At 45.1% G+C, this 18,292-nt stretch overlaps 1 protein-coding gene across 4 annotated transcripts in view; it reads right to left on the reverse strand.

Moving 5' to 3' along the window:
* plxnb2b (plexin b2b) overlaps window positions 1-18,292 on the reverse strand; it is a 108,505-nt gene that overhangs the window by 43,351 nt on the left and 46,862 nt on the right. The window contains exons 3-4 of one of the 4 annotated variants that reach the window (XM_028429892.1): window positions 13,342-13,395; window positions 11,636-11,689 (exon numbers count right to left, since the gene is read on the reverse strand). The exons of 1 other annotated variant lie outside the window; for it this stretch is intronic. The gene's annotated coding sequence lies outside the window, so the exon portion shown is untranslated. The remainder of the gene's footprint in view (window positions 1-11,635; window positions 11,690-13,341; window positions 13,396-18,292) is intronic. 2 more of the 4 variants (XM_028429891.1, XM_028429894.1) reach the window with 2 other exon arrangements.

An 18,292-nucleotide genomic window follows, 5' to 3' on the forward strand; every position in this document is an offset into this window, starting at 1 on the left:
TTAACTGAAAAGACTCAGATATTCTGATGTGAACGCAACAATGTGTAAATAGCCGGACGGATACAGATGAGGCAGATGTGCCTGTTCAGAATACCAGAAAAGCATCTCAGATGGCATCCCACTCAGAATTTGATTCGATAGCACACTGTTTGTCTACCAGCAGACTATAGCCATGCTGTACAAGTGTTGTCAGTGTTACACAGGTAACGAATCACAGCCTAGAATCTGATGCAGGACTCATCACTATGGCAACCAAGAAGCTCAGTACAGATGAGAGAGGATTAACCCAAACCACGATTTATATCCTAAACCTAAAGGAGACAGGAAGCATTGGTACAAAACAAGTCCAGTCTTCTTGTTGGCTTTTAATATATTACCAATGGTGCCTGACCACGTGTCGACCTGCTGGGAGTGGACAGATGACTGCATTGTACCTGCATGCATACACACAGTACTGGCACTCATTCCCTTTCTACTTAAGAGTTCACTTAAGTGAAACAGCTGAAGTATCAGCTCAGATAACATAACTTGCTTCAGTAAATGATTTGTAACTTTCACACTGGGTTTATTATTTTAAATGGAGAGAAAATAAACAAAGAGAAAAGCTGTTAAGGCAGGACCAGCACAGACTTGTATGTAGGTCGTACAGGTGTGTTTTTCTGTTGGCAGGCTTATCTTCACACTCATGCATGAACACACCTTTGGTTGACAAATATAGCGCCGTCTCCCTCACCCTCCTGCTGCACGTTGCCTCTCCTGTCCAGGACATGCCTGGACAGGAGAGGCAGCTCTCAGCAGAGGAAAATGAAAGATAATTGAAAAATGGCAGGTGTGCACACAAACACACAGGCTTAGTGATATGTGCACTTGCACCAATACGTGCACAGGCTCAGCTTGAAGTGCTGACGAGGTAATCCTGCTCCGACCACACAGAGACACTCTTCTCTTCAAACTGCCTTGCTGTGTTTCTTTGACACAGGGGCAAGTAAAGCCCAGCATGGCAGTCCCCCACGCCTCTCCGACAATCCTCTCGCCGGGAGAAAGTGTGTGTGCGTGTGTCTGGGCGAGGAGGCGAAAGATCAGAAAGGAGGAATGAAGCGGATGTGAAAATATGTCCGTTGTGATGAGATCACACACCCAAGCAGCTCCACAACTGCTGACCTGGTAAGTTGTAAAGCTGCATGGGTGCTCCTCTCACTCATTAAAACAGATGCAGAAAAAAAACTGATATAAAAAAAAACAGACGCCATACCCTGAAAACATAATAGGATATCACCCCATACCGTGATCATTCATATTCAGCACTTTCTTTACTGGAGAGCTGGCTTTGACAGATGCCAGCGCTGACATTGATGTGGGGGGTGGGGGGGGGGTGTTTCATACTGAAACTGCTTCAGTGTTACACACTGATAAAAGTAAACTGCTATTAAATTACTCGCCTGTCCCCAGAGGCTTCAGCCGTGGGCAGGCAGGCAGGCAGGGAGGGAGGAGAAGAGGTGAGTGAGGGGTTAATACTCTAAAGAAAATCCACCCATGTCTCTCACAGCATGTCGGCTGCTGAAAAGGCCTGATAAAGTGTGTACAAGGCAACATGACAACCTGGGTTCAGAGCCGCAACAAGGAGCTGGAAATGAGGGGGCGGACCTCGTCCTTTATTTTTTCCGCCTCCATCAAAGGGAAGATGTGCAGGACAAGAAGCATTGTTACAGATGAAACACGAAGCGTGTGAAGAACTCTTTTTTTTAACTCTACATTCCTTCCTTTTTTTTTGACATGCAAACGCTCTTGTCCCATCGTCGCAGTTAAATTGTTTCACAAGTTGCGATGGGAGGCTGGTGTGACGATGGCAATCCAATTTCCATATGAACAATTACCCTGCCGTCAGGGATGGCAGTTCATTTATTTCAATTTGACTGACTGGGAGATCCACGCTCGCCATAGCCGCCAGCCCAGGCATTGTATTCAGGGCACCAGGCACACACACAGGGGGACTGATGGGCCCGGTCCGTTTCAGTGGGATCCAGCTGCTCTGGCCTAAATATGTAAACACCTTTAAAGTTGGCCCGTGACCCAAGGAGTGTGTGTGTGTCAGACTTTCTCCTTTCATCATGAGCGTGTGTGTGTGTCCCACTTCTCTGCCTGCTTACATGTCTATTGTGTCTGTTCTCTTGTGTGTTTGTGTGTTGTGATCTATGACCATGAGTCAGGTGGTGAATTGTGACTCACACACACACACACACACACAGCCATCCTTTTAGGCACAGCACTTTTTCCTCATTAGAACTGATAGACTGTTTGTGTGTCTGTTTACCGCTCCGTCACCATTTTCAAGGCTCCTGCTATCTCCCCTCTGCCAGCTGGACACTTGAGCAGCGAGAGCTCAAAAAAAAAATCCACAGGCTTGCACAGACACAAACTACTTGAGCCGAGCACACATTTAAATGTGTACAATGACACACACACACACACTCACTCAGACTATTCTGCCTTACACCTCTCTCTGCAGCCGACCTCAGTGTCTGTTGTAATCTCTCAATATCTGTTTGTCTCTCAAACAAACACACAAATGCAACCTCTCTCTTGTCTGGGCGGCAGCAGCAGCAGCAGCTTGGGCTAATCTCCCAATGCTAACTGGCCCCCCTCCCCTTCCTCCCCCAGCTGGATGTTGCAGCTCTCCAGCGGGACAGAGTGGCTGTTTGCTGTGTGGACACAGCTGGCGGATGTGGGAAAACCTGATTAAACGGCCTGGTCTGGCAGAGAAGAGCTACTTTCAGGAGCCAATGCCTCCTTCGATCGGCACCGCCGCCACATCCAGACGGTTACCAATACACACAAACAGTTGTAAGGGCATGCATGCATACACAAAATCATCTACCTAATACCTGTGGGAGCCAGTTCTGTACCTGCGTTTTAAAGCTGCCCACCTCTATGGCTTCAATATTTTCATTATTAATCAATTGTTCATTGATTCTCTGTCAATCCACCGATCAAATAAGCAGATCGTTTTCAATACTACACATAACCCTCATTTCTTTCCAACACATTGCGTGATCGCTGCAGGGATTTCCTATTTTTTCCTCCTGTCCCTGTCGGAGTCCAGACTCTCTCTCTCTCTCTCTCTTTTTTTAAAGAACAGGTAATAACTCAGTGTCTTGCTCAAGGGCATTTGGGCAGGTTGGAAGCTCAGTCTAATGCAACACAGAAACTTAAACCCCTGCTTCCTGTAGTTCGAAGGCAGCACCTTTAACCCCAAGGCGATCCTCCTTTCTCCTGCCTCACAAGCACCCAGCACTTATATACAGCGCGCACTCACGTTCCAACACACATGCAGTGACAATTAAGAAGTCAGGCAGGCAGACTGACTGCTGGGAAGGAATCCATTACACACCTTATTGGTTATAATGATTTCACTTCACCAGCATAAACGCCAATGAGCCATGAAGGTATCTTGTAATGTGGTTTAGTCTCAGTGGCGAGCTTTCCTTTGGTTTCAAGGGGAATACTGATCATATAGTGACTGATTGCTCGCCTGGACTCTTAAAGGAATTTACATGAAGCTGCTACACAGGAATATATGACCTATTGTGTGTGTTTTAGTTGCCTTAGAGGAACATGACATATAATCCTGGCTGCTTTCTAACAGAAAGTAAGACGAGAAGAGAGACTCACTGTCTGTGCAGGGCTGCAAATCCTAACATGTTTAAACTAGCTTAGCATAAACACAGACAGAGACGGCTAACCTGGTCCTGTCACAACTACTAGCACCTCCAAAGATCAATAATAAACATCTGGTTTGTTTAGTCTGTACATAAACAGAAGTGTAAGAATTGCCTCTACATGGGACACGTTATGCATCTATTGTAACACATGCTATAAGGGTTCCTAGAGTTTATTTTGGAGCATTTTTAGTGCATGTAATAATGATATAAATACTGTTTTTAAGTGGGCTTGGGTGTGTCGGAGCAGCTGACGTCACAGAGAGAGAGAGAAAAGACAGAGCACAGCTTTTCCCTCATACTGCGAAATGTAATTTACCAGTCAAATGTTCAGCACTGGCTAACTTACTTAGGAACAATTTAAAAACACTTCAGGTGATGATCGGCCCTTTTAAATCCAGCTGCTGCTGTTACCACTCACAGCCAATTCTTGACTGTGCATGCCTGTAAAAAGGCTGTAGAGACCTGTTATGTTTTATAGTATATTACTAGGGTGCTAGAAATATATACAGAAACCAGCTTCTAAACCAAAAAACCCCATGTTAATGTCTGAGTGCTGGTACATGTTGTCATTCCAAAGATGATTCCTTTAGAGACATATATGGTATTGCATGAGTACAGCACAAACTGTAGTAGGAATGCAGGATGAAAGACGGAAAGGAGGAAGGACAGGAACAGAGGGAGGGCAATCGCACACGTTACTGACTGACTGAGTCTCAATAGCGGCTTTGTGCAAACTGGCAGGTGCCTGTCACTTGTCAAGATGAGTCAGAGTGTGGATAGTGACTGAGCATTGTGATGCTGGGGGATACGGGCATCGTCTGAGCCCCTGCTTGGATTCCAGTTTTCGCTAATGACTAACAGCTATCAGGTAATGGCCTAAAGATTAGGCAGCTCTCATCGGCATATGGGGAAAAGGTCACGTTTGGAGCTTAAAAGGTAATGGCTAAATTAGCTGCAAAAAATACCTCATAAAATTAAATAGCTTTCAGCGAGAAGGAGTACTTTCCGCTGGTCGTGCAGAAGGAAATAGACTGGGCTACTTTTTAATTAGTTGGACGACGAGAACTAATCACAGGAAGAGCGGACTGATAAAAATGTGTGTATGCCTCGACACAAAACCTCAACTCATAACACAAGAGCACCTTCTAACTCCGGCCTTCTCTCACGTATATTGATGAAAAGTCACATTTGGTTACACTACTTCTCTTTAGTGTAACACACTTCTATCAAACGTTCTTGATGCTATTGAAACCACTCCACAACACTCATCCCTCAATTCTCCGACCCTTGCAATCTCCATCCATCATCTATCAGTGTTTCTGCAGCCAGAGGGGCGAGAGCTGCTAAGCAGGGCCTGACTAATGGCTAAACAAACACCATTATCAGGCCTCGGTGGCCGAACGCTGAGCTACAGGAGCCCCTAGAGCAGCTGAGGCTCTTTAATACTTAATCCCCCACTGCCCTGCTCCCTGCTACCAGCGGCTGCTTTAAGCGATGGGCGGCACCGAAGGTCCACTAATGAGGGAATAAGCAGAGAAACATGAGGGAAGAGAAGGTTTGAATAGAGCAGCATTACGCATACATGCGCACAATCACTTACCGCAAAAGATGAGACTGTATTAAGAGGGGGTAGAGACAAGCGTGGCCCACTCATCTCGGCCAATTCCCCTCTCTAAAAAAGGCTCAGGGAGAAGTTAATGAGCCTGTTACAGCCGCACAGTTCCCCTGATAAGGCGGCTGATTACACCACATGTTCGGGGCAAGAGGATTGTGTGTGTGTTTACGAGCACATTTTTGTGCGTATGTCACCTGACCCAAAGCGGTCATCTGCTAATCATACGTTCACAAGTCAGGAACGAACATTTTCTGATAAACACACACTTTCACACGCAAATTACCACTCTCAAGGCGCAATCTATCCCACTCACGCACACTCCTTCGCCTACATGCACAGTCACACCCCTGACCACATTTTTCACACACTCTCTCTCTCTCTCTCTCTCAATCAAGTGTGACTGAGTGAGCAAGCCACTCAATGAGAGTGGGTGATTAGACCCTCGGAGAGAAGACCTGACCTTTCCCTCCACATCAAGTCCTCCATGCGCATGTGTGTTTTTATGAGTCAGTGGCTGTGAGCTCTCGGGCCCGCGCCACTTCACATCAAATGTCACTGACTTAAATGAGATGGCCAGACAGGATGATGGAGGAGAGGAGAAGAGAGGAGGAAGGAGATAGAGATGGATATGTGGGATTAGAAAAGCAGAGGAAATGTGAGGAAGAGAGTGACTTTTTTTTACAGTAGGCTGCAAGAGATGCATGAAAACACAGAAAGGAAGCTGTCACCGATCAATCCGCTGCCGTGCTTCTCTCCTCTCTTTGCATGAGAAACAGCAGAGCTGAGATATTTTTAAATTCCTGGTTGGTTGTGGGAATTTAGCAAAGGCCCTTGTGGGTACACAAACTTCCCTCTTCGACCACAGAGATGGTTGAGTCTGCACTTCCGCGTTCTCAGATCTGAAAGGCAGACTGTCTGAGTCAGGCCTATGGGGGGCGTCATAATTCCATGGGGAGGGGGGCAAGTGAGGTTTTGTTTTGTGGGTTCGTCGTGCTGCTAATTGCTGAGAGCTGGGTCAGTGAGCCAGACGATGTTTTGCATTATATTCACAGAGCTCTTAGCGACATTTATCAACAACTCCTATAGGCGCGGTTAATATTATGGTATGTTGCTGAGGTGATGTGGCTAATGCCATCATAACCTACCCCTTACTTGATAAACAGTTGTGACTGGCCGGGCACTGGCAAGCCTGGGAGAAGGGCCAGATGTCCTCTGCCAAAGCAAATGAAACATAAGGCTCTCAGATTCATCAAGCTAAAATTAACACGACTGTGTTCACAATGTCTTTGCTTCTAAATGAAGTCTACAAACGGCCCTCATCATTCGACTGCTCATTCTGTCACATACAGCAACGTCACATCTTATAGAAATTATATTCAAAATTATAAAAACAGGAGCTGTGACAAACAGGAAGTACTGGAATTAATAGCAGGTTAAGCTGCGTGATGGTGGTGGGACGACAAGTTCCCATCTGTCTTGTCCTGCCCTTTCCCTCTTCTTTCTTTTCCCGTCACCGCGCCAGATCTCAGAGGAGATTGTGAACCAGCACTCACTGTTGACGGGCCGGAGGACGTGTGGTGCGTCGCCCGGGTTAATTAAGTTTGAAATCGTAGAGATGATCAGTGGTGCTGCCACTCAGGCAGGCATCCACCGCTGCGTCCCTGCTACCAGAGTGCTCCGTCTGTCTGACAGGTAGAGGTGTGTGTGTGTGTGTTTGCAGACGAGCGGAAGAGAAGGTGTTATTTTGTGCAGGAATCTGAAACGGAAGATAAACAATTAAGGGATGTGCCACCTGTGAGTTTGCTTGTGCTGAAGCAATTAGTGAAGTGATCAATTAGCAAATTTAGGTTTCTTCTTCTGTTCCTTGTTAAAGTTTCCCCTGGTGTCAAAGGATAGATGGTGTGTGGGCTACAAAAATAGTAAAACAGGATGTATTATCAGCAAAGAATCCGTTTTCCTCCTCCACCAGTGATGAGGGGGAAGAGTGATAAGACGCATATCTACACGTGCACTTTTCACCTGACGAATGGCTATGATCACATCTTATTTTTGATTACCCGTTTGATGAATTGCTCGGTCTTTGTGTGATCACCATTTCTAATCAAATGCAGATGCACAAAGGTCAGGGGGAATTAGTCCCCCACTGTCTAAATATAAGCTGCTTTAATCAGGTTACAGATGGCCTGATAAGTAGCAGGGTGGCATTATGGGCCGGTCGTGTGGCGTAGCTGAGGCGTGTCAGCGATAGCATCTGCAGCTCATCTCCGAAGGTGCCACAGTGTCTTTCATGTCAGGTGAGTGTGTTGACGTACTGTCACACGCAGACTTCAGATGTGGGGGAGGTCAAACATCAAAGTGTGGGCTTCTGCCGGCTAACAAAGGCACATATAACGCTCAACACACTCATAAAAAAAAAACAACAAAAAAAACGCTCAGACACGACCCATGACGGGCGGCAGGCGTGGGGTTTGTGTGAGATAGCGCTGATGTCTGCCAGAGAAGCCTACATTGCAGTCTCTTTATCTCCTGAGCCTTCTGCTGATAATTACAGCCGCCCCTCCATTCGGACTTGGTCGCACCAAAGCTGCCAGTCTGTGCAGCGTGAGCCAGAGGAATTATCACCCAGGCCATCGCAAGACGGAGCACGCCAAGGTCAGGCCCTGTGTTCAATTTCACTTTTGATTCCAGTCCACCTTTCTTTCTCCTCTACCACTTATCCACTCCTCCCTCCCAGCCCTCCCACGCTGTCGCCACTGAATTTCACTTCAGGGCTAACCTCTATTTCCAGGACAACCACCGCCTTGACACTCACTCATTTCCAATCCGGCAGAGTGGCCGGCTGAATGGAAATTGACGATTCAATTTTTGGAATAAAACTCCAGAGTCCTTTTGGAATTGACTCTCCCTTCATGCCCTCCACGCTCCTCGTGGTTGGGTGCCCATTCTGTCACCCTTCCTGCACCTCCTGCAACTCGCTATCTCCGTCCTGGTCTGCTGAGTACAGCCAATTTCACCGCCTGTATGGAGATGTGGGCGAGATGGCTACCGCAAAGCGCCGTTTAAAACAAAACACCCTGCAGCTCCCGAGCGCTCCTCTCAGACACCTTTTCTTCATGCCTGCTCTCTCTCATCACTAAACTGCCGTCAAACAAGCAAACACTTAAAACCAAAGGGTTTATTCTCAGCATTGCTCCCAGCTGGATGTTGGGTGGCAATTTAAAAATGATCTATGTAAATGTAATTTCGCTGTGTGTCATCCAACACAGCCAATTAATGAGTGAGCTTCTCCAACCCAACTATAAATTAACAAGGCTAGATATAACAGCTAGATTAATGTGTTTTTCTGGCACTTGCCTAATTGCTAGAAGACTCCGGTGGGGCTAGCGTGAGCTGCCTAATTTCTACATGTGATAGAGTGGGTTAAGACAGAGAGGGGATAAACGCCTGCATCAACTCTATTTATCATTCCTCTGAACTTTGTTGCCTGTCTTATTGGTTTTTACTGAGGGAAATGCACACGGAATGAGATAGGGAAACATATAGTCCTCAGGGAACCCGTATTTACTTGAGCAGAAATTAGTAGTATCGCTTGTTTGATCAAGTTCAGTCTGAAGGACAGCATTAGCTTCAGTCAGACAGTAATATTAATGGAAAACAAATCCATAAGTGGTCAGAGGGGTATATGTGCATCGATGGCATATCTGGTAATGAGAAATGAGAGCTCAAAGGCAGAGGAAAAAAAAAGAGGTGAGGGAGACAGAGAGGATGAACAAATGTCTGCCTCAGCCAGGGTGAGAGTGAGAAAGACAGAAAACAAGCTCCGGGATCCAAAACAGCACATCACCAACAAGGAGGCCTTTTGTTTTGCCCCTCTCAACCGATTGTTCTCTTCGCCGAGGGTGAGAACACTAATCCGCTGTGGAGAGGGGAGTTGGGGAGGATTTACTCTAAGTATCCTTATTAGTGGGAATTCACTGATATTGGGGGGCTGGGGGGGGTGAGTAGTGGGAGAGGGGAAAAGGTGGAGGGCAGAGTGATCCAGACGGAAGTGAGCAGCGGCGGCGGCAGCAGGGGCGTTTTCTGAATACACTGTAGGTGCCATATGAATCTTTAATACAGGGCTTAATGGTGAGGGAGGGAAGAAGGGAGGAGTGGAGAATATAAAGAAGAAGAGTGAGTGAGAAGGAGAGAAATCTCAAAGGACGTAACTGAGCCCCACATATCACAACACTCCTGATAAGTGCCAGCCGCCCGAGATCAAAACTAATTCTCCACACTTCCAACGCACCGACAGAGCCAGCGACAAAGGGACGGACTCGCCTTTGTCGTCAGCAACAAACAGAGAGTGGCCTGATATGCAGATAAAAACAGATAAAGGATCTTTCCAGGTGATAAAATTGGTAATTGCTTTTGTTAAACACACACCCTGCTGGAAGCTTGGCCATGGTACATTGTTTTAATTACACGCACAAGAGCCTAATTAGTTGTATCTGTTGTACCAGAGGCTAACGTGCACCCAATTAGACCCGAATCAAAAGGATAGTACAGTCAGATGAGGGAAACGTGCACTTCTTTGTTCTCACGCAGCATTAGTCAAGAAAGAGAGGAAAGTAAAGACAGCGCTGAACTTTCCAAGCTGCTGATGTGCCGATCATCCCTGCTATCTTTACGCTAATTAAATACATTTTCTTGTGTGAGTGCTTGAGCAGGTGGCTGCATGACTTGTCAGTGTTTCCGTCTCTCTTTTGTCTTGCTGGCTGATAATAATTTCTAAAGTGGAAGAATTATTTGTGTGATGATAAAAGGCCAAACAACACAGCTCACAATTGTGGCATTCATGCAACAGTTTGTGGATTAACACTGGCAAAGCACGGTCTGCAGAGTCAGATCTGCCAGCTGGCTCTCACAAACAACAACAAAAGAAGAGGCTGTCTGAAGAAGCTGTAGTGAAAGCACAAATTTCGCTTTTCCTGTAAAGAAGAAGGGCTGATACTCATTGATATTTCAACGCAGGAGTCTTGCGGGTGCTACTGTTCCTCTATGGTAACTAATTGTTAAGCAGACCCTCGGGGGAGATAAAGAAACATCTGACTGAGGGCGGCGTAGAGTTGGAATTATTCATCTACAAATGGTTTCCCTAATGACATGATGAACAACACACATGGGTGAAAAACAGAATTAGCAGCTTCACCACTTTTGAAATACAACCACATCAAAGTCTTTTCCTCGGCCCCAAAAGAACCGCTCATTCCCTCTACAGTGGGGCAACAGGTCCCTGGAACTTCCACATCTACAATAAAAAAACTTTCACATTCAGCACGGCGAGCTTTTTTTCCTCCTCCTCCCATGTGCGAATTTACCGCATTTCAGAGAGCACATAATGGTCTCCTGGGGCGGCGGCAGCGGTCGGAGTCGTAGGGGGACAGGATTTCAGAGAATGATTGGTTCCCTGCATGTTCCCCTGTTAGCTGTTAACAACTGTATAGGTCTACTGTACACTACAATCACTCCCATCACTCAATGGAAGGCAACAAGAGTGCATCACTGAATTAGCTGCAGCAGAGTCTTGTGATTTTTTTCCCAGCTACGATTACAGCGTGAAAGCTAGTTAGCAATTTTTCCTTTGTTTCCACAGACATTTATCAGGCACACACAGACAACCTGTTGGAAACCTCATACCCTGAAAGAAAGAAAAAAGGTGATGGGATGTGGTGTTATCAAGAGGTACAAATAAATAAGTAGCTGTGTGGATGCACATACCAGAGTGCAAAAACGGGGGCGATGCTAATAATAAGTGGCATCATGGTAGAGCTGGTCCATTTCCTTGATTGGTTCTATTCTACCTCAGCAGGAGCCATGCTGGGCTTGTGGCTTGGCAATCCACATCCTGAATAGCCCCTGACAAGCCACATCTGAGTGGTGGGTGTGAAGGAAAGGCGGGGGGATCAGGTCTCGGAGGTTGTGGTGGTGATGGTGTGGAGGGGTGTATAACTACTGATCGTTACCATGGCAACGGTAGGACCGCGATGAGGAGGTTAGATCGCGTGGCTTGTAGCTCGATAGCTGCGTGAGGCCACATGTGGGAGATATTCCCAAGGTTTATAATCACTGTCAGCTCAAGTGGTCTGTGCGCACACATGTGTACGTACATCTAAAGGAGAGAGAGAGAGAGAGAGTGTGTGTGTGTGTGTGTGTGTGTGTGTGTGTGTGTGTGTGTGTGCCTAAGTGTGTTCCAATCTTCCTGGGAAACTCATCTGTCCTAAGCTTCCAACTGGCAGCAAAATCCTAAAATCCTACCTACCAGCTTTCTCATGAGTGACAATCTTCTCTCACTGGTCCCTTGCGGGTTCTTACTCTTAAAAGAAAAGGAGAAAAAACACACATTTTAAGGAAGCAGATTGTCTGATGAAAACGAGAAATGGTCTACAGTGTGAGAATAAAAACAGCTGCGGCATGATAATCCAGCATCCCCCATGTTTTCTTGTTTCCCATCATAACTAATATGTACACCAACAGCCGCTGTCAGAGTTATGCAACAGTGCATTCAGGATCGAATCAATGCCAGCTCGCTTTAAAAAAAAAAAAAAAAATCTCATCATCATTTCGCCGTGGTGTGCCCACTGAGTCGCTCCACTCATCAACTTACACACTGAATTTTCATTAGGAGGCACTTAATAGAGACAGGCACGTTTAGAGTTTCTCTCTGGGTGGGTGGGTCGCGTCGATTAGGCCGAGTTAATCTCTATCACAATAAATAACATTGATTACAAAGGCTGAGGGAAGGGGGTTAAAATTAAAGTGCAAAGGAGGACGGGGGTGACAGGTGGCAAGACTGGTGGAAGTGAATAATGGGAATTTGGCTGGGAGTGATAATTTGTGTGTGTGTGTGTGCAGAGTAACCACAGCCATGCCTTTAGGAGTATCAGATTCTCAGTGAGTGTCAGACCGCTGACGTCCTCTCTGACGGGACACATTCACTACAGAAAGGCTTTAACATCCAGGCAGAAAACAGGCGGGCGCTGGATCATGTTTCCCTGACCGAGGTGAACATTTATAAAACAAATCAAACCAAACCCGTAATGACAGCGCCACCGCTGAAAATAATCTGCGTGCTGCACACTTTGGGTGAGGAAGCGTTTTTCTCAGCAGACACAGTTCACCCAAGGGTCACAGTAGCAGAGAGACAAATGTTTTCAGCTCAATCCAATCCTGAGCTGCTACAATAACTACTTGACAGCAGGGAAAGTACCGGAATTACACATCGGCTCTGCCCAAATGAGACGTTTGGTTTAACTTCTGTCTATGAAAAGAGGACAAAATAACCTATGCAAATAGGCCTCTCCTATTAACTTTCTTTCCTCCCCCACTCAACAGAAATGACTTTCTCCGTTTGTATCATTCAGATTTTAAACTGACTGTTGTTCCGTACAAGACCACAGTCTTCTCAAGGGCAACGGCCTTGCAAAGCTTAATAGATCTTTCTGATGTTTGCTACCTTGGTATGCTGTCTGGATCTGTTTACAATGCAGCATGCCCAACATCACAAATCAGGGATTGTGTGTGTGTGTGTGTGTTGTCAGGGATTACCGGTCTGGTCTTTGGGTTTTTCATTAAATTGCTGTATCGGAAAACAACAACAACAACAACAACAACAAGGAAGACAAAAAATCCCATCAGCCATTTGGTGAAAAAGACCATTTCACACAGATCACACATTTATGAGTATGAAGTTATAGCATCCATAATGCTGTGCTTCCTCATGAATAAATAAATGATGTGACTGACTGCGGTGACAAAGACACATGAGCTTTTGTGTTTTCTAGATGAGAGTCACATTGACACCGTGTGAGGAAAGCATAAATCAAGAAAGAGCTTATGACTACAGGGTGGACACATCACATGCGGTATATTTTTGAAGCTGTAATACATTTAAAATCTAAGCTCTTTATCCTATATAGGACCGCAGTGTGATTTTGTTTGACATGGCAGCGAGTGGAATCCTCTTACTTTCGTCTTTATGAGGTCAGCAGTGGAAATGGACAGAGTTCAGACAGATGGGGCCTGAGGGAGAGAGGCAGGGAAAAGAGATATAAAAAATGGGGAGGAGCATCAAAGCGAGCATGGGATCAAGACAGAAATGGATGGTGAGTCAGAAATATGTACAAAATTAAGAGGGTGAGAGATGAGAGAAAATTAGACACAACTGGGAATGATGGGAGATTAAGGAAACCCTCACACACACAAACACACACACAAACCACAGACGGTAAATAACTTTGTATGGTAGGCCTACTCATGTTGGGCCACAGTCTGCCTAAACTCCAAATACAGGCAAAGAGGTGGAGAGAGTGTGGAGCTAAGGTCATAGAAGCAGGAAGCTGATGCTGCGAGTTAGCACCCACCTGTCAGTCAAGGTGGTCACACCCAGAGGTTGCCACGCACACACGCACGCATGCACGCACTCACTTTTATCACTATTTTGTCAGAATTAGTATGAACCATATGCCAACACAGAGTCTTTCACAAAAACCCCCCAAACGTTTTGATGAATGTAAATCCATAGGCTCGATAAGTTAGAATTTAACCTGGTTAATGTTGTAAAGAGACTGTACAGGACATGAGACATGTATGATGGGTGTGGAAACAGCGATTACACATGTGATGCCTATAGTGGAACATGTGATGCCTATAGCTTGGACCATGCATTACATCAGTAGATTAGATCTCTGTAACTGTGACCCCTATGCAAGTCAAGACATCATAAATTGATTTTTCTCATGCTGCCTTTAGGACAACCCTAACCCCAATCTGCCCCTTTAATAGTCCAGATGTATAATCTTCTTCTTGTGGAGAGGCATGTGATCCCCTCAGAACTCTTTCTATTCATCAATTGTTTTACTGTTGTTTAAGCTTAATGCACAACCACTGCTTGTCATAGATATACCGTGAGGAGCTGCCGCCCGCCCCGTGATGACGATGTGCAGAAACATGTCTATTTAATGCCTCATTGATTTTCAGACACATATAGAGACGACTACACTGAACCACTGCCTTCAAGCCCTTTCTCTTGTATACTGACATTCTCTCAGGACAGAGTTCTGTATTTATGTGGAACACATGGAGATGGGTGGGTGGAAGATTTGTTGGTGTCCTGGTCTTAATGTTGACTTTCTCCTAATAAGAGACAGATTTTCTATCAGCCACAGAGGAACAGAGTCCCACTTAGTTGCCCCTGCTTACGTACATGTCCTCCGCTCAGTACTGATGGACCACACTCAGTCCCCTTCTCTCCATCTGGCCTGTTAACTCTGCTGCCCTCTCTGAACATTGATGTGGCCACTTTTTTTCCTGCAGGCCACGGGGTCCTCTGTAAAAATGACTAGTCACCAAGTGGTGTCTGAAGTGAAGCTTTGATAAAAAGTGCCTTTTTTCCACTTCGTTGCTCAGATCTGCAGGAACCAGTCTGCTCCAGAAACTGCCCTGCCCCTCAATTCCCCGCTCCCCCCTGTATCTCTCTTTTAGAAATGAAGCAGGCAGGCAGAAGGGCTCCCGCAAGTCTCCATCCTCGGGGCAAGAGCATGGCCCTGACAACTATCTCCTCTCTGCGACAAGCAATCCCTCTCCACAGGGCTGCCCAAAGAAAAGTGTTGATGCTAACAAAATGCGTGACAGCCACTCACTTATGTTAACAGCCAGTGCGCGCAGAGGAGCAGCATCCCCTCCGCTTGAGTTTGGTTTTATTTTCAATCACCCCGTCTCACATCTGAACTCTGCAGCCCCATGGGGGGAGGAGGACAGCTGACAGGGAGCCAGACAGCTCCTCTCCGCCAGAGGTTTGAACTCTTTGTCCTGTGGGGAGGGGACGGGTGTGTGCGGCCAGGATGGGGGAGATTACTTAGCAAAAAAACAGGGGGAAACTGAGGGGACTGAAGAGAAGAGGCCCTATCAATATCCTGTCATGGCTGCCTGGGAGAGCTACTGCTGTAGAAATGCCGAGATAACACAAAAACAGACAAGTTTACTTCCTTGATTTTTAATTCACACTGAAAAACAACTGAGGAAAAGTTTACTTTACTACCACTTAGATCTGAGAGTGGAAAGCAGCGGAGTAATCGATGTGGGTGGACCTTTGTGGATAGAATAATCAGGGAAAGGAGCAGTAAACGCATGCTGTGGTTTTTTGGGAGCTCCACAGGGCTTACTACAGGACATCCTTGTGTTATTCTAAGAGCAAATAGTCCTTAGAGAAACAAACCTCACAAACAAATCTGAGAAAAGAAATTGGAAGGTTTCAGGCAAGACTGAAGTGGAATTAATCGCCTCCATTTTTGTGTACACCGCTCGAGGCAGAGTAAATTGTTCAAAGTCTACAGGGTTTTACAGATGAGCGGATACTCAGTCGCCCTGATTTCTCTTTCTAATTAATCACTCTGGACACGCTGTGCTTTAAGAAGCCTCGCATGTTTATTCCAGTGTAGTTTATTTAATATGGTGCAGCTGACCTGTTGGAGCAGAGTGTAGAGGAAATGCTCTTATTGAGAAAATAAATTGTCCTGCAAGCCGACAAGTCCACTCCGGCACTTTAATGCATGTTAAGAAGCTACGACTGGTAAATTAAAATCTGTATCACTCATTACTTCTGAGCTGAAGGACCAACTATTGGGCCAACATCATTAAAATGCATGAAGAGTTGTTCTACATCAGCTCAGGACAGTTTTGGAGAAAGAGAAATTTATAAAACGTAACTCTAAGAACTCGGAAAGCCAAACATTAGTTATAGAAGAAACGTTGCAGGTGTCCACGCTTCATTCACATCCACTCACAATCCCGCCGGCGCCACAATTTAGAATAAAAACAATCAAACATTTGTCAGAGATCCTCTTCTTTTCCTTCCTTTCTTCATTTCTGCAATCCCTCTAACGAATCGTCATCTGGAGCGCTTCCACACAGACTCAGTAAAGCTGCGAGTGTGTGTCTCATATCGCATCTAAGATAGCATATCTCAATGAGTGGGCTTCAGGGCCCTCCCTCATCCACAACAGATACTACTGTTGTTGGTTTTATCCTTTTCTTGCTGGCAGTGACAGAGCGGGACATTCCAAGTCTGTGTCAAGCAAGTGCTTTTTTTTTGAGCTTTTCTTTTTTTGGAGATTGTTAATTGCAACATAGAGCCTTCTGTTTCGGCAGGCCCACAGAGACCGAGCCCTCTAACTAAAACATTACACAGTAAATAAATAAATATATTTAAAAAAGCATATGTCAAGTTGTTTTGATTAGCTGAAGCAGATGGCCGGCCAGCTAGCAACATAACACACTTAAAAAATGGTCATTTTTTAAAAAAAATTTCTTGGTCTATAGTTTATCGTTTTGCTTTGTTTATGGACTTTGTTATGTAGACTTCATAATTAATCCCTTTCTCAAGCGGTGGAAGTAGCACTGAGGTTAGTACTAACACAACACCATGTAAAGACACCACATCAAACATAATCTGCAGAATAATTCTAATAGTGTGGCCGACATGGAGCTCGGTTATATCTAGTCAAGAAGTTTCAGACATCCTGAAAGAAAGGTCATGAGCTGACATGTTTCATTAATGAGGAATAAGAGTGCATCCATTTATATTCAATTTTTGACTTTTGACTTTTTCTTCTTTTTTTTTGGAATATATCTTTGGGTCTTGAAATGTTATTAAAATGAAACCATCTGAGAGCAGCAGAGGGGAGATGCTTCTTCGGTGGAACAGCTCTGACCTCATGCATGCCGCTTTCTTGGGGGACAGAAAGATGGCGCTGAAAACACACCCACACATCTACGACAGGTAACACAGTTTTATATATATTCACCTACCAGCAGAGCTGCAGTGAAATATATGGTGAAGAATTTGAAGGAATTTCAAAATATGAGTGTAATTTTAGATGGCCTTTGACCTCTTGGTCATAAAGTGTCATCGCTTCATCATTAACTTAAGCAAAAAGACACTGGAGAGAATATTAGTCCCAGTTAGGGGTGGGGCGATACAGGTGGCTCACGAATCGATTCTGTGGCGATGTGTAGCCCACGATATTGACGATTGGAACACTCACATTCAATATATTGGAACACATTTGATCAATGATATATGACGATATATGTGACTGAAAAAGAAAAAATACCCACACAACCCCCCCGCAAACAGAATGGTAGATATTGGGTAGTGACACTAACGGGTTTTATTAATGTTGTAATAAAATATCGATATTGGCCGTGTATTGATTATTTATTTATACAACAGAGAGAACAACGATATACTGCAATATCGATTTTTTTCCCACCCCTAGTCACAGTTAGTGCATACATTTTGGAGCCAAGTCAAACAGAAGTCATGTTCATATTAATGAGAGACATGAACACGGCCTGGAGCCCCTGTAGTGTGGCTGTAAATCCTCTAACCCGATGCACAGCTTCTACTGAACACAGTATTTTGGCTCTGTAGTAAAAGAAATCTTTGATTCTGGACATCAACATGATTAAAATGCGATTATAACATACGGCATGCCTTGCATAAAGGTTAGCTGTGATATTGAGGAGACATCATTACAGTGAGAGAACAGACACAGAAAGTCCTGAAGTCAGTTGTACCTGCACGTTTCACCTCACACACATGATCAGGACCATGTTTTTTTTTTCTTTTCTGATTTAACATTCCATCCAATTATACTTTGCAGGGAAAGCTCCTAGCGCACAAAAGATATTCCCAGTCCAATTTCTCTTGACCCTATCTTACCCGCCACTTTCTTAGAACGCAATCAGACAAGGCCGGGGCAAAGTGCATATTTGAATGAATCTACAGTGCAGCAGTGATAGAAAAAAAAGAGAGAAAAGAAACAGTGGGAAGGAAACGTAAGATCAAGTCTGAGCTATTTGGCTCCCTTTGATCAGGAGGAATGGTGGATTAGAAAGGATTCTCCAAAAGTTTCCA

The sequence above is a fragment of the Parambassis ranga genome, chromosome 19, assembly GCF_900634625.1.
Source record: "Parambassis ranga chromosome 19, fParRan2.1, whole genome shotgun sequence".
Classification (NCBI taxonomy): domain Eukaryota; kingdom Metazoa; phylum Chordata; class Actinopteri; family Ambassidae; genus Parambassis; species Parambassis ranga.